At 53.1% G+C, this 15459-nt stretch overlaps 1 protein-coding gene across 7 annotated transcripts in view; it reads right to left on the reverse strand.

Moving 5' to 3' along the window:
- The window catches only part of Kcnn3 (potassium calcium-activated channel subfamily N member 3), a 133942-nt gene that overhangs the window by 35069 nt on the left and 83414 nt on the right, over positions 1-15459 (reverse strand). The window contains exon 1 of one of the 7 annotated variants that reach the window (XM_087203510.1): positions 4710-4991. The exons of the other annotated variants lie outside the window; for them this stretch is intronic. The gene's annotated coding sequence lies outside the window, so the exon portion shown is untranslated. Of the gene's footprint in view, positions 1-4709; positions 4992-15459 lie in introns of those variants that run through there. 7 annotated transcript variants of the gene reach the window in all.

Consider the following 15459-nt stretch of genomic DNA (forward strand, 5'->3'; position numbering starts at 1 on the left):
TCAGATGCCCTGCAGGTTAAGGCATGCGATTCCAGCTCTGCGGAGATGGGGTGAAACCGCCATTCTCTGGGGCATTGTGAGCCTTGGCCTAGAAGGATTTGAGAAATGCTTGAGGTGCGCAAAACAGAATCATTGAAATTCAAAGTTAACAGAGGAATAAATGGCTCAGGGTGATTTCAAGGCTATTACCACTGATTCCAGCCACAGCTGAATTCACATCAAGGTAAAAATATGCTTTGCTAATAAATAATTTCCCTTAAAAACACCTTAAAAAGGGCCCTAAAAGCTGCTGGAACCCAGGGGTGACCACACGCCGTGATGACACTGCATGCACATGGCCGCTCCCCCATCCCTGTCTCTTCACACGCGCTGTCCCATTTTCCTCAAGTCAGCTTTGAATTTAGGAAGATGGGGACTGTCCCCCTCCACCGGGTAACTCAAGGGAGCAGCCCTGGGTCTTTCCAAGGCAAACCGAAATCTAGGCCTTCACTTCTAGCCAAACCAGCTAGCAGCACAGGGCAAGGCCTCGGGTGGTTTTGAAGATGCCCGAGCCAGCACCGGCAGAGGGCAGCACAGCCGCGACAGGCCCCAGACAGACACGGTCGTGCTCTGTGAGCTCAGGGCTGGCCAGGTGGCTCTTCTGGCAGAGGTGGTGGCTTCTCTGTCTCCCTTAGCAGTTTCTGGAGAGACGTCTGGCTGGCATCCCACATTGGGAGGCCCCTCTCTGCAGGCCGGAGGGGACATCTGAGCACTTCTGTGGGGGACACCTCAAGCTCCTAGTTTTGCTCCTCCCGAGAGGGAAGCCAGCTGCCATCCCTCCACCACCCATTCTCTCCAGCGGGGAGCACTGTCCACCTCTTCGGATGGTTATTAAATTGAAAACCAGATGGCTCCTCTGGCAAGCCCTTCCAAGTCAGTTTCTCAATTTGCAATGTTTTCTTTCTTCTTATTAAAAAATATTTCCATGTTTCCTGATTTGGAAATGTTTAATAAAATGCATGAAAATGGAGAAAAACAATATGTTTGGAAGAAGCGCATTCCCATGGGAAGCGTGTCTCCCACCGAGTGGGGAGGTGGCGTGGTGGAGAGGCCGGCCGGCCGTGTGGCGTGGCTGGCCGTCTGGGGCAAAGCACGAGAAGTTTTCACGAGTGGTCAGATGGTCACTGAGATAACAGGCCACGGGCTTAATTGATGAGTTCACAGTCAGCGAACAGGAACGTGCAGCCCTGCGTGCCAGGCTGGGTGTCTGCTCTGTGACACTCACAGTCCAGGGCAGGCGGCGGAGCAAGGAACACTCACAGTGCTGCCAAAGTGAGGCACGGGGCACTGCAGCATTCCTGGGGAGCCCCGGGCTGAGCGGCTGGTGCTGAAGAGCAGGCTGGCAGGTAGGACAGTCGGATGGCCAGACGCAGGTGGCATAAAGTGACACAAGGCCCCACAGAGCCCTGTGGCCCCAGAGCCGTGGGAGGACCCGTCAGGAGGGGGTACGTGGGTCTGTCAGTGGGGTGTCTCTGGGGAACAGGAGGTAAATTATCTGAACTGGTCCCCAACCATGCCCCTTTCTGCTGCCTGGGTCCCCTCCCCAGCCAAAGCAGTCTCTGTCCTCCTGCCGTATCCCCAAATGGTCTCCTTGTCTTAGGGTCATCCTGTGCTCCCCTCAGCAACACTGCAACCAGGGAACCCCCCAAAGCTCAAGACCCTCCCTGCTCCAAATCCGACAGTGGCTCCCACTGCCTGGAGCGCGGGAGAGGAGCGGCTGCCCGGCTCCTCTGCAGACATACTCGGGGCACACACGCCCTCGCCGTTGAGGATGGACATGTGTTACTCTGCTGTCCATCCTCCCAGGCTGTGTCTCTTGTGCTCTGATTTGATTTCATGGGAAAGGAAGCCTAGGACTCCAGCCAGCCTGGCAGAAACGATTTCTAATCTGGACACACAGACAGCCGAAGCCACACGTCTGAAGAGCATCTCCCGTGTCTCCGGAATAAAACAAAGGAGTACAGTTGGGAACTGCTGGAAGTCACCGCCTGCCTTCCGAATCAAGGCCCCATGGCCTTGCTCCTCTGGTCTTCTCACCGTGGCGTCTGGCTGTGCCTGCTGCCAGCCGTGCCAGCTCCAATGAGTGCTGCCAGGGCTTCAGGCAGGTGGCCTTTACACCTGGTCTCCTCTACTCACCTTGGGCCTCTGCTTCTGTTAAAGCCATCCGGGTCTCTCCTCTCCCAGCACTGCCTGATTTCCAGTCAGCTCCCCACAGGGGCCTGGGTCTGCCGCCAGCACCAGCGAGCTTCCTCCTTCCCTGGGCCTTTCTGACAGCCGCCATCAGTCACAGGGCACAGCTGGGAGCTAGGGGCTTCCCCGCTTTATAGACAGACAAGAACCAGAGCAGCTGGGGTTCTTGAAAACCATTTCCTCAGAGACCTTAGAACCACCCATTTCTCTTCTCGGTTTATTTCTGGGATTCCCTGTGCAGTAAAGAAGCCTCACTGCAACCCAAATGGCCACCGTCACCTCCGCTCATCAGGCACCATGGCCAGGCATGCCTGGCTTTACGCGCAGCATCTCATTTAATCCTCACGGATACAAGAGCCATGTTTGTCATTCCCCATCTTCCTGAGCTGGAAGTCGGCTCAGCCGGACTTGGGAACTTGCAGGAGATAAATACTTTTTGAGTGGCAGAGCTGAGGGGGATCAGCCTCGTGGCTGACCATGTGAGGCCTCCGGGAAGCAGAGCTGGGTGAAGAGATTTCTGGGGATTTCCCTTTCTGGGTTTCTGAGCCTGGATCTGTACAATGAACCTCAGTTCACAGGGGAGTCAGCCAGAGCCACGGCAGCCCGCTTAGGGGCACAGGGCATGCACTGTGCAGCTCCAGGGGATGTCATTCACAGGCCTCCCTGTGAATGGCACCTCGTGGGGGGAGACTTCGTGGGCAGTGGCCCTGGCTACAGCCCCAAAGGAGAGGAGGACGTCTTTCTCCTCAGCTACATTTTCCAAAGAGAAGGAAAGGCAGGCAGCTCACCAGGCAAATGAATGTTCTGGAGACACAAAGTGGCCGTCTCACCTGGACAGGCTGAGTGGGAAGGAGGTGCGACACCCTGTGACCAAGAACAAAGAGACAGGATGCGAGGAAGTGTTCTTGTTTCTGCTTCCCAGAGAGTGGGGCTCCAAGGGCAGGATGTGGGTGCACTGGCTGGGTGGCTTCCAGACCCTGAGAAGAGGGGTGCTAAGGAGAGCCCAGGGGGACCAGGCGGAAGAATTCCCACTCAGCAGAGGTGGCAGAGCAGCTCCCACAGAGAGCCCGAGGGCAGGGGTGCCCGCAGAGGGCCTGCTCCAGCTCTGGGGGCCGAGCACAGGGCCAGGGACAGGAAAAGGGCTCCCCACGCTGAGCAGCCTGCACAGGGAGCGCAGTGTCCTCGGTCCAGGGTCCAGGGCCTGGCACCCAGGAGGGGACACTGCCCTGTCTTCGGGTGGCCAAGTGAAGGGGTCCAGGTCTGGAGGGAGTTGGTTCCTAGCAGCTGGCCTAGGCCCACCTGTCATGGTGAGGAAACACCACATGAAGAGAAAATCCTAAAATGCACTAGAAGTGATGCTAATAGTGAAGCTCATGCTCTGTGGAGAAAGGCATGGAGGCAGCCAGTCACCCCTCCCGGTTCCCTTAAGAGGGGCTCTCCTGCTGGGGGTGTCTAAGTCGAAGCCAGCACACCCTGCAGTGAGAGCAGCTGCTTCGGGGCGGCTCCCGGCTCAGGGAGCAGAAGGAAGGGACAGGCTGCCCTCAGAGCCGGAATTCCTTTTATCTGACTCTTGGACTGAGGGATTCTTGCTGGAGGAAAAGAAAGAACAAGATAAAGAGGAGATGACTATCGGAAACTCCTTCTCATCTGCAGCTCAGAAGGGGATGTGCACAACTCCCTCCCACAGGCTCACAGTGCCGAGGTGAGCCTTCATGTCCTCCTGAGCACCCAGGGGCTGGTGAGCACCAGGGCTCCTCGCACCGGGCCCTCAGAGAACTGACCATTTCCTGCCTGCTGCCCGTGCAGGGTGGGGAACTGGGTGGGGGCGCTGCGGCCCACCCTTGGCCTGGGAGGCATCTTTGAGAAGACACAGATTCCTGGGAAGCTTGCCCTCCGCCAGCCTGGTGGTGGGGACACGTGTTGCAGCAAGGGTGGCCGTGCTAGAGGTTCTCCTCCTGGACCTCAGTCTGGGCCGCCAGAGAGGTGCCAGGGACACACAGTCACAGCCTGGGGCAGCTGCGTCTCCCACGCCCCGTGCTGGGGGCTCCCTGAGCCTTCGGGCCTCGCTGGGTTCCAGTCGGGAAAAGGAGGCCACAGGGGACAGCTGGGCGCCAGACCAGGTGCCGCTCTCTGCTGCCGGAGGGAGACCCCAGCTCACTGCGTGGGGGTGGACAAGCACTTCCCTTCCATCCCCGTGTCCCTGGGATCACGTCCTGTCCCTGTCCCGCCCCAGTGGCACCTGTGGTGGGGCTGACAGCACAGGCAGAGCCAGGCGTCGCGGGGACCCTGCCGCCCAGGGCTGCCTGCACCCCGGCAGCGCAGCACAGGTGTCTCCCAATCCCACGTGCCTCTGTGGCTCCAGCTCAGGACCTCTGACCACAGGACCAGATCTCTGTGACCCGGCAGGAGAGGTGAGCGGCGCCCGGACCACTGTGGACGGACCGCTGTGGAAGAGCTAAGGTGGGCACACTCAGAGTCACCTGGAAGTGGTCTGTCTGTCAGTCTGTCCCTCTCCTTCCTCCCCAGGACACCAGTCCGGCCCCTGGACTCTCTGGTCCCAATGTCCTGGTTGAGGTTTAGAGGAAGCAGCCACCACGGAAGGCGTTAGTGACACGTTGCCAGGCAACACAAGGCTGCCTGAAAACCCTGACAGCCCACCTCCGACACTTCCTGGGCTGGAAGCTGGGGGAGGAGCTGGCCAGGAACAAAGGAGGATTGGGGAAGGGACGGTGGCGCTGAGCAACCGGAGGAGGAACAGCGACAGCGACTGGGGCAGAGCGCCAGCCAGCGGGCCTCGGTGGGGGCGGAGCCGACTCCGAGACTGGGAGCAGACGGTGGGCGGGCGGCGGCGGGAGACGTCCAGGCGCAGGCCTGAGAGGTCTGTGTCAGATCTGTGGTGATTAGCCGACGAGGACGGTGCCAACAGGGCCGCCTCCTCAGGCAAACGCTCATCCACCATCGGCTCCTGCTTTTCCTGTGGGTATTTTTATTAAACACCTCAGGCAATAGCGCGATTTTCCACTTTCCAGGATGCAGTTTCCCTCTGAAGCAGGGCCCTCCCTGCCCTGGCGACCTGTTCACACCAACGCTGGCCGTCGGCTGAGTGTCCTGGGCCTGGGCTCTGGGGTACTGAGCCGGTCCCGAGAGGGGCCACGCTGGATCTGGCCAGGTGCTTCAGGTGGGGACCCCGGCCAGCTGGGCAGCCTGGCTCACCCCAAACCTCACTCTCTCCCAAATGGGAAACTCCTCCACCCTAGTCTCTTCAGAGTGCCCCTTATTTATCCCAAGATAACCGTAGCCTCCCGGGAGGGTCTGCTCCAGTGGACCTTCTGGGACAGACTTGCCACCTGCTCAGGAGCAAGAGGCAGGGCAGGAAGGACAGGCGGCCTGACACCCTGGCGGAGGACACCATGCTCCTAGCCTGGGTTTCCTTCTATGAAACAGAGGTAACAGCACGAAAGAGAACCGAGATCTTCACCAGCACTCAGCGAGCCTGGCTCTGTCCTCTGCCTGAGCTCAGCCTTAACTGGACCTGGGACCCGGCCCCTCCCGGGCCCCTGCGGCTCAGCACACTGCAGCCACGGTGAGAGGCCAGCAGCCTCCAGAGGGCTGTCTAATTTCTGGAACAGTGAAAAGCCTCAAGACACATTTCTTCCCTAAATCCATCATTTAAATTGTAAACAAGACCAGGACAAATTAAGGATGTTGGCAACTAAGTGGAAACAATTGCGTGTGTTAACTTTGACAAAATAATTAGAAAGCCACTATATTCACATTTACTTAATCCTGTAAGTTTGACAACACAGGTTTTACTGCGTTCAATTTGGAACACAGTTGCTCAGAAACTCTCACCCCTCACGAAACCCCATTCCTTCTCCCCAAAACTGACAGTGACATTCAAGGCCACAGGCTCTCCTCCTGCACTTAGCAGGGAACACGTTCCCACTCACGTCAGCTTTTCTGTGGCACCAATCATTTTCTTCTGAGACCAGACCGTGTCCCCAAAGGAACTGTAAAATGACCCTGTGCCCAAACCTAAAAACCAAATTTACTCTGCACATTGTGTTCTTTCTCCATTTCCCCAACACAGCCTCTATCCACCGGAAAACTCTTCAATTTAACAAATACGGCGGCGCCTCTGTACCCATTAATTGATTCTAGGAGGGCAACAAGTTCGAAAAGAGAAGAATGAAGCAAATCATTTGGGCTGGAAAGGCTGTCGAGGAAGAGGCGATCTAGGGTTCCAGCTTGAGTCTTGAGCACCAAACGGGAACAACATATCCGCACCACAATTTGTTGAGAATCACAAGGCATGGCAGCCCACGCCTGTAATCCCAGCACTCTGGGAGGCTGAGGCAGGAGGATCATGGTGAGTCTGAGGCTAGCCTGGGCCACCTAATGAGTTCAAGGCCAGCCTGAACTACACAGCGAGACCCAGTCTCAAAAAGCCAAAAACCAACATTTTATCAAGTACCCCATTTGACGAGTTTCAAAGCAGCTAAGTACCAAGGAATGGCTGTGCCCTGAAGGGCTGCAGCTGGGCTTAGGCCCGCAGTCAGGGGCCAGGACGAACCCCTGAGCCCTCCTGAGCCGCCCGCCCTGTCCCCATCCATGGCTGCCTGCTCCTCGCAGGCCAGTGGGAGACACAGCACAGTGTGTGTCCTGGGTGCTGGGTCCCAGGCTCTGGCGGCTTCTGCGGAGTGAGGAGCGGCGAGGCTGGGGAGCCAGGCCCTGGGTTCCGCACGGTCAATGACGCATGGGGTCACACAGGTGGCCAGGTTTCCCAACTCCGGTGCCCCATCTTCCCCATCCCGAGGCCGCACGCACAGAGGTGGGCGTTTCCACAGCCACTGCTCACGTCGCTGGCAGAACTCAGCGGCCACAATGGGTGATGGTTTGGACCCTAATTAAGGAATGTGACTGTCCAGGAGCCCGGGAGCTGTGTGCGTGTGGGGCAGCAGAATACAGTAGCTGCGGTGCAACTGGAAGCCAGAAGAGCGACTGCTCCAGTCCGGGGTGGACAGCAGGGATCTGCTTCAGGGAGATGGATCTGGGCGACATGACAGAGCAAGAGCCATGAGCTCGAGGCTAGAGTAGGCTGGGGGAACGAGGGCAGTGAGTGGTTCTGAGCCTAAGCAGTGACTGCAACTCCAGATCCATCTTCTCTTAAGAGCACCCAGGAATGCGTGATGGTTCTCAGTTAATAAGACTCCACTTCTCCAGCCACATGAATGATCAAGGAGTATGAATGGAAACCATGTGTCCTACTTCCAGGAAATACTCTTTTTTTTTGGTGGGGGGTTGAGACAGGGTCTCACTATGTAGCCCACGCTGGCCTTGAACTCACAGGAACCCTCCTGCCTCAGCCGCCCCAGTACCGGAATTACAGGCATGCACCACCATGTCTGGCTCCTTCCAGGAAATGTTCTTAAAGACAATGAACATTTCCCTTGTCCAGCTGGCTAGAGGGTAGATAAATGGCTGGAGCTCCAGCAGACTTCTTGAACTGTGAAGAAACCATGTATGAAGGATGTAGGACAATGGAAAGGGAGCCTGTGGCTTTGATGCTTTTCCAGTCTTCTTTTGCATGAGAAAGGAATTCCTATTTTCTTTAAGCTATTGTTATTTTCCAGCTTCTTGTTACTTGCAGCCAAAAACTAATACAAACTGATAATTTCCTGAGAAAAAGAAGACAAAAATAGAGACGCAGAGAGAGAATTCAGGGGGACAGGATGCGCTCCCCCTGGCTCTGTGAGGGCATCTGTGCATGAAACACGCATGCAAAACCTTGGCCTGTTATGGGTGTCTCCAAGGACGCACACTGGCCCTCTGCAGTGGCCTCCTCTGGCCTCCAAGTAGCTGTCTTCTCCGGTTCGTCACGAGGGGAGTCCCACAGTAGTCCCAGCATGAACCAGATGGTGGTGGGTGCTGTGTGATCTCCACAGGCCCTCAGCACGCACAGCTTGAGCCTGACCCTCGGCCCTCAGGCCTCCACTCTCAGCCTCCTGCCCCTCCTCGGCTGGGCCCCACCATACTCCCTTCCCAGTGAGGACACGCACCCAGCCTTCACACCTCAGGGCCTTCGCACACCCTGTGGCCCCCCTCTTGGAAAGTCCGTTGTGAGGTCTGTGAATGGCTTATTTCTCCTCTGCAGGAGCCTGGAAGACACTGCTTCACCAGCAGGAAAACCAAGGCTTAGAGAGGGGTCCCTGGGCTGCTCCTCAGCCGGGACGCTTGAGTCCGGCCTCTCCCCGCCTGGCTGACCACCCTTCTGGGCTCGACCTCTGGCGCTGGCTCCTGTCCAGCGGTGGCTGCAAGGGGCAGAGCGCAGGCTGCTTCCTGCAGGGCTCAGGCTACACCAGGCCTTCACTTCACAGCTGGATTAAGGAAGAGACAACCGGAGAACCAGGAGCTGTGGATCCGAGCCGTCGCAGAGGCCTCACTCCCTTGTTTTGGGTGCCGGGAGCCCTGGCCCTGCTTGGGCTGCTCTCGGGCTGCCTGAGAAGGAGGGTGACACCGAGGAGTGGGCCCTGCCTAACAGCTGGCCGGGTGTGCAGGCCTCTCTCTGGGAACACAGATGGCGATGGCCGGGAAGACGGAGTCCGACCAGGTGAGCCTGGAGGGCTCTAGTTAGAGCTCAGAACTGTTCAGCTCGGGAGCCTTTGGGAGAAGGAAGTGGAGGGTGCTTACCGTGTGGCAGATGCTGTGCCACTTCGAGGGCTCCTGGGAGCCCTCAGGTCAGCTCACGGGCACGGCAGCTGGGTTGGTGAGGACACAGACAGCAGGGTCAGGGTGCGAGACAGAAACTAGAGTTAGATGTTAGCCAGTGTTTCGGAGCTCAGCCCAGTGCGGCGGTGCACGCTTGTGATCTCAGCACTGGGAGGCTGAGGCAGGATTGCAAGTTTGAGCCCAGCCTGGGAAACTTAGGGAGACCCTGTGTCAAAATGAAAGACAGCAGTGGGCCAGGGCTGCAGCTCAGTGTGAAGGCCCTGGGCTCAATTCTCAGTACCGAAAAGAAAAGGATGGTTCTAAGGCAGCTGTCTGCGAATGACGCAGCCGTTGATAATCCGGAGATCCCTGCACAGAGGGCGTCTCACGGAGACCACAGGCCCGGGCCAGGCGACGCATCTGTGCAAGGTAAAGGAGCCAGGCTGGCGCAGCTTCAGGCTGCACCCCGCCCAGGCCGAGTCCTAGGGGGCTGACGAGTCTCACTAATGTGGCTCTGTGCCCCTCGATGGTGGGGTGTTAGAGCCCCCAGACCTGTCTGCATGAGTCTGCAGGCGCTTTGTGAGCAGGCAGCTCCCATGAGCCTCTGGGGCGAACAAAATGCCCAGGTGCGTGAGGGACAGTGGGCTCCAGGGACTTTGGTTGCCCCAAAATTCCTGGGCAGGGCACAGAGGGCAAGAAGGCACCAGGCCACACCCAGCCCACATCTGAGGGGACCAGGGCCAAGTCCTGGGGTGCAGACGTCTGGGCTAGACCGAAGGAGAGTGCCCAACAGCCCCCAGAGCAGTGCTGTGGCTGGGCAGTGGGCTCAGCCCAGGGAGGCTGGGGAGGAGGGAAAGCAGGGTGGAGGAGACGGGCACCCACGGGACACTGGAGGCCTGTGAGCCAGGGAGCCATCCTACACAGCCAGGCTGGAAACACAGGCACAATGGGAGCCCAGGGGAAACAGCCCCAAAGTCCAGAAAGGGAAAAGCTGACGGCATGGATTTCCTGTCCTGGCCAAAGCCGCCCACAGACAGATGTGCCCGACGCCTGCAGGAGAGCCCCCTCCCTCCCCTCGACCTCCAGGGGCCTCACCCTCGTAGGGTGGTTGGCACTGTCCCCTCCCAGGGCACAGCCCTTTTCTCTGGTACCAGAGGACTCCAGTGGAGCCTGGGTGCCTGAGGCACCCACTGGAAGAAACAGTGACCTCCCGTCCACACACCCAGGCTGGTGCCAGCTGCGCCTGTTGGCAGAGGGAGGAGGTGGGCACCCTGTGGAGAAAGGGCCGCGATCTCCGGGCTGGTACTCTCAGGCAAACATCCCAGGGACCAAAGATGGTCACTTCCCAGCAGGAGAGAGCGGTGGGAAACCTGGCTCGGATAGGCAGGCTGGGGTGGTCGGGCTTACAAAACAGCGTTTGCTCCGCATCGATCCTGTCTCAAACCAGGGGCGTCACACTTCGAGTCTTACAGTACTTTCCTGTTTCTCCATTTCTTGATTCTCCTTTCTAAGAGATGTCATCCTTTAATTACAATGCAATTTATAATTAATATATAAATATTTAACATAAATAAAAGTACAAAGAGGCTAACCACAAATTAACAGTTTCCATGTTGAAGTGTCAAACTGCGCACACACACACACACACACACACACACATACACACACACACACATTACTGCAAGTGAGAAAGAAAAAGGAATGGTCGAATCAGAAAGAGCTTTGGCTGTGGAGCAGTGAGGGTTGGGGACACAGTGTGCACCCGGAATAGCAGGTGGGTGACGGATCGTACCCGAGCTCCTCTGGGCATCCTTGCTGGTGGCCAGGTCCCCACAGTGCTGCCCACCCAACAACAGTGGGAGGAGGCAGCAGGTTCTTCCCAAGCCCCCCCAGCCTGGCTTCGGGGCTGCCACAGCTGAGTCTCGGGGAAGGAGGCGTCTGCGTTAAGTGCAAAGAGACATCCCAGGCTCCCCGTTCCCGACCCGCCTTCCTGCATGCCCGCTGCCTTTCTCTGGCTTTGTTTCGTGGCTGTCTTCCTCACTGGGGTACTTTGTGCTCCCCCACTGCAGGCGTCACTGCAGCAGGCTGGGCCCGAGGAGGCTCGCAGTCAGGCTGTGGGGCTGGGCCCTGAGCTGGGCGCATGGCATCGTGCGGCCTTGTCTGCTCAGGCCACTGGCTCCTAGATCTGAAGGGGAACTCTTCAGGAAGGAACTTTGTGTGTGTGCATGTGCGTGTGTGCACACGCGTGTGTGACATGGAGGACCGAACCCAGTGCCTTCACACTGAGCCACATCCCAATCCCATTTGTATTTATTTGTTTATATTTTTATTTTTTATTTTGGAACAGGGTCCCACTAAGTTGCCCAGCTGGGCTCAAACTTGTGACCCTCCTGCCCCAGCCTTCCAGAGTGCTAGGATCACAGGCAGACACCACCATGCCTGTTGAGAAAGGCTCTTCAGGGAAAACTTTGTATGTATTTTCCAATCATTTCTATGCACATTGTATATCTATGTATTTTACAATGGCGACATTCTATATAAAACTATTTGTATGCTCCTTTTTCAAATATTATATTGTGACACTTTCCCATCTTGTTAGAGTCTTCCTAAGGCCGATTTTTAAATGTGTTGCCTAACAACCCATATGACAAATACGCTATAACTTATTGACCATTTCCATCTAAACATTTACTGAGTTTCTGATTCTTCACTATTATAAGCCACCCCGTGCTGAAGAATCGGGATGTAAATTGATCACTGCATTAAAGCAGCTTCCTGGACAGCGGGTTACCAGATTGCAGTTACCTTCCAACTTGTAACAAATTGCTGAGTTCCAGAAAGAGTGCAAGTTTCTCTCTTGCTCTTGGTGTGAGAGAGGCAATCCCCTTGCCTCTACAGGAGTGAGGACGTTTCCCAGCACTGAATTATATCCATTTGGGTGGTTGTCTATTGCAGAGGAGGAAAACCTAATTCTCCCTGGAGTCTTGCAGTTCTCTGGTTAGGGAGGCTGAATGTGTGTTGTGTCTTATTTTCTTGCTTCCTATATTTCCTTCTTTGTGGCTGTGGTTTTTAGTGGGGAGGTGAGCTCCCAAAAGCCTGCTGTGTACAATCAGGATATTTACCCCTTGTCGTGTTGGCTGCAAATAGTCTCCCTAGGTAACATTTGCTCTTTACGTAAGTTTATGTTTTTGAAAGACAGACATCTAAAGTCGTACATATGGTGTAATCGAATACCCCAGCTTTCCCCTTCGTGTTTCAACTCTTCTGAGATTCTTATGTCTTACAGTTCTTTCTCATTCCAGGACTGATTAGATACTCACTTTGATTTCTGGATCCTGTCCATGTTTCTTCCTCCACATCTGACTCTAATCCACCTGGAATTTACTTTGGTGGCTAGTGAGGGGTAGGCCTCCAATTTGGGTTTTCACCCAAGCTTCCAATCTCCCCATTAGCATTTATTGAATAATCCATGGCTTCCTAATTAGTTTTCTTTCTCATATTGGGCTCGTACATACTGGAGTTTATTTCAGGGTGTTCCATTAGTTTTCATCGATCTGTCATTAGTGATTTTTCAGTAATGCCAGAGGGACTTAATTACTCTCAGCTTTATGATACATTTTAATATCTAATAAAGCTTCCTCAGTGGTCTCCTCTTTCAAAAGAATTAAGCTATTCTCACTTATTTATTAAAATATCATCCAAATCAATAGCTATTCTCCCTTAAAATTTATAATTTTGTTTGTATTTTATATCACAATAAAATTTGATTACATTCATTAAAGGTCAGTATCTTTTGGATTTATATATTCAGTCTTTCTTTTTAAAACTCATTAATTCCTGTTTTTGTGTTTGCTATAAATTTAATCTGCTCTCCTGAGGTTTATTCTTCTGATGAATACATTTATTTTCCTTCTTCATTTTTTAGTAATAAAAACTTAAAGGATATTTTTCATCTGAGTACAACTTTGGTCACATTCTGAGCTTTGATATGTAAGGCTGACATTGGAATAAGTTTCTCAGTAGTCTTCAACGGTAGTTTTGAATTCTCTGTTGACAAAATTGTAATTAAGGAGATTGCTTTAAAAATATTCTCCAAAAGTTTCCTTTTAATTAAAGTTCTATGGCTGTGGCCACAGAATATGGCCTGAGCAATGTTTCTAATATTTCTCAATGTGTGACCCAGAAGATGATCAATTTTTGTAAATGTTTCATGGATGTTTAAAAAGAAGACATATTACTTGTTTACAGGAGACAAAGTTCAATATTTTTCAATTAATTAAAACAATCAGTAATTCAAATTCTCGATTTTGTTTTTTGGTACCAGGGATCAAACTCGGGTCCTTGCACTTGCGAGGCAGGCGGCGAATCCACTGAGCTAAATCCCTGGCCCTTGATCTCATTTTTTGCATAAAAGTTCATAGTTTTATTGTGTATATTTTTATCCATATTAAATGGTTCCTTTGGACCATTTAGTGATTTTTGCTTTGCAATCAACATGGTTTAAAATATTTCTACTCTGATTTCTACTCTGAATATTGCTCTCTGATTTGCATTTATGTAATAAATCTTTCCTCATCATTTTCCCACCTGGAGAAATGTTTTAGGTGCCTCTTTTGCAAGCAGCATGGGAATACATTTTGTTTTAAGCTTCTCCCTCCTGTGTCCCTATGTATATAGCTGTAGGGACTCTGGTGCTGTTGGTTTCAAAGGTGCATGTTCCTTAGTGAGGCTCTGGGGCAGGGGGCTGGGATCTCAGGTTGCACGTTCGGCCCAGCACACACAGCTTACCCCATCTGTGTCTCAACCTCCTCACATGCAGAGTGGCGCTATAACAGACCCCAGACCTCAGGGACCTGTAGCACACGTTAGGAAAAATAACTTGGTGCTGACACTGTTCTTATACTTTAAAATCTCTACCTGTGGTCACCTTTAGGTTTAAACAATGACTTGAACTCTATTTCTATAATTATATTAAATTTGGGAGATAGGGCTTTTGGAAAAAAAAATCATCCTCTGCTAAATGATGAATTTAGAATACTTTTTTTACTCATGCCTTCTAGCCTTTTTCTCTCAAATTTAAATCTGAGGATTTACAATTCTGTAATTACTACTGAATTTTTGTTTTTATTTTATACATCTACTCTTTCCTTAGCATTAGAATTTGGTTCTGCACCCATGCATAAATGCAATCTTGACTTCATGTTTGCCTAGTTTCAGGGCTGTCTTTCTCGCTCTCACACTATTCCATAAGATCTCGTGACTCATCCTCTGGTCATCTAGAATACAAGCCTCACCTCCACCCCAGTAGAGATTGTTCCCCTTCCATGCCCACAAATCTCCAAGGATGATTTGTTCTTCTTTTGTTGACAGGTGGATCAAACTTAATACCCTGGAGAGGCATCTTGATGTTTCTTGGAATTTAGAAGTCCTGAGGAAAAGTCGGCTGTGTGCTACCTGTGTGTCCCTAGGATTGTTAACCTTCTAACTTGATAATTTTTCCAGAAAAAGAATTTATTGGAATAGATTTAGGTCTGGCTCCCCTTTTGCAGAAACAACGACACTCTGTACTTATGAAAACCAGGTACATTTTCATTTAATATCTGCATATTCTTCTCCAACAAAAAGGTTGATTTTCTTGCATGGTTAGGGATGCCCAAGAATTTTCCAATGTTGCTTTTGATTTTTCATCATTAAACATTCTTCCGCATCTCCAGGATTATGTTCCTCTTCCTTAATACTGCGGAGGCCTCACAGGGTTCTGTCCCCTCCCTGTCTCCATTATTGATCTGTCCAGACCTGGTGCGGGCAGCAGGATTGCTGTGGCTACCCTGCTAGCCCCGGGGAGGCTGATTTCTCATCTCTCCAGCTACAGGACAGGCTGCTGGCTCTTAGTGTACTGGGACACTCTCATCCTTGGTACATTTGTTGCAATGTTTTCAATCATGGACTCTTCCCATTACACACAGATTATAAAATGCACACATGCACTTCTTCCTACTTGTGTACTAAAGTTTAGCTAGACTTACATTTTTTAGATAAAATCAACTGCTCTGTTTGTTTTTCCCATGGTCCTCCTGGATCCTTGTGGGATCCCCATGGAGCAGTGCTCCAGAGGAGCACAGGACACAGACCTCAGCCTCACTGTCCTAGGCTCTTCCCAGCCTTGCTCACCCCGAGGGGCCCGGCCTGGGGCTCCCAAGACCCCTGAACAAAGTGCTCCATCCTGTAGAGCGCCCCCTACCGCTTTCCGGGGTTTGAAGTCCCCTGTCAGAGGTGCTAGGAAGCTGTAGAGAGGAGCAAGGCAGAGGGAGGGCTGTGTTCCTGCTTCCTGCTGCTGGGCACGGCAGACCTGGAAGGCTGAGGCAGGGGCTGAAGGGGCTGGAAGGAGGAAGCCTCCTTTTACCTCCCTTACAATGGGAGTGGTGGCTCTGTGTGTAGGAGAAACGGAATGAACTGTTTTCTCCAACTCTAGAGGCCAAGCCAAATTCCTCACTAAAATACCAGTATGCGGGACAAGATGAA

The sequence above is a fragment of the Heterocephalus glaber genome, unplaced genomic scaffold (assembly GCF_053883595.1).
Source record: "Heterocephalus glaber isolate CG9 unplaced genomic scaffold, H.glaber_assembly_v1.0 deba00001795, whole genome shotgun sequence".
In the NCBI taxonomy this organism is placed as follows: domain Eukaryota; kingdom Metazoa; phylum Chordata; class Mammalia; order Rodentia; family Bathyergidae; genus Heterocephalus; species Heterocephalus glaber.